Here is a 432-nt window from a genome sequence, read left to right as displayed (position 1 = left end):
GGGGGCCACAGCTGGGGCTGCAGGGAGGGGGCACAGGGGGTGAGGCTGCCCACTCTGGGAGAAGCCTGGCACTGGGCTGTGTTGCGGCCATACACCGCCATCAGTAGGTTCCAGGGGTAACAAGGCTGGACAGGGCGAGGCTGGCACACCCTGGCCGAGGGAAGCCGAGCCCCAAGGTCAGGGTGGGGACCCCACGGGTGGCTGGGTCCCCCCAGGCCCCACAGTTCCGGGCTGCCCCTGGCCGGGGTCCCCATGCAGGACAGGGCACAGGTTTGGGGAAGTTGGGGTGAAGAAAGAGGCATGAGGCGCCCAACGGCCGTAGTGGGGGGGGCAGGCGCCTTCCCAGCCGTCATCCTGTCCCCCCACGCAAGGAGTGACTCGTCCCAGTCCCCACCCTGATCCTGCTGGGCTGAGTCACCCCTGGAGGGCTGG

The 432-nt window shown here is 69.4% G+C and overlaps 1 protein-coding gene across 1 annotated transcript in view; it reads left to right on the top strand.

Moving 5' to 3' along the window:
* CD63 (CD63 molecule) overlaps window positions 1–432 on the top strand; it is a 3,159-nt gene that overhangs the window by 465 nt on the left and 2,262 nt on the right. The window lies entirely within an intron of this gene.

Source organism: Haliaeetus leucocephalus, unplaced genomic scaffold (assembly GCF_000737465.1).
Source record: "Haliaeetus leucocephalus isolate CR32 unplaced genomic scaffold, Haliaeetus_leucocephalus-4.0 Scaffold186, whole genome shotgun sequence".
In the NCBI taxonomy this organism is placed as follows: domain Eukaryota; kingdom Metazoa; phylum Chordata; class Aves; order Accipitriformes; family Accipitridae; genus Haliaeetus; species Haliaeetus leucocephalus.
Note: the sequence above shows the minus strand (reverse complement) of the source record. Positions and strands in the feature narration are given on the sequence as shown.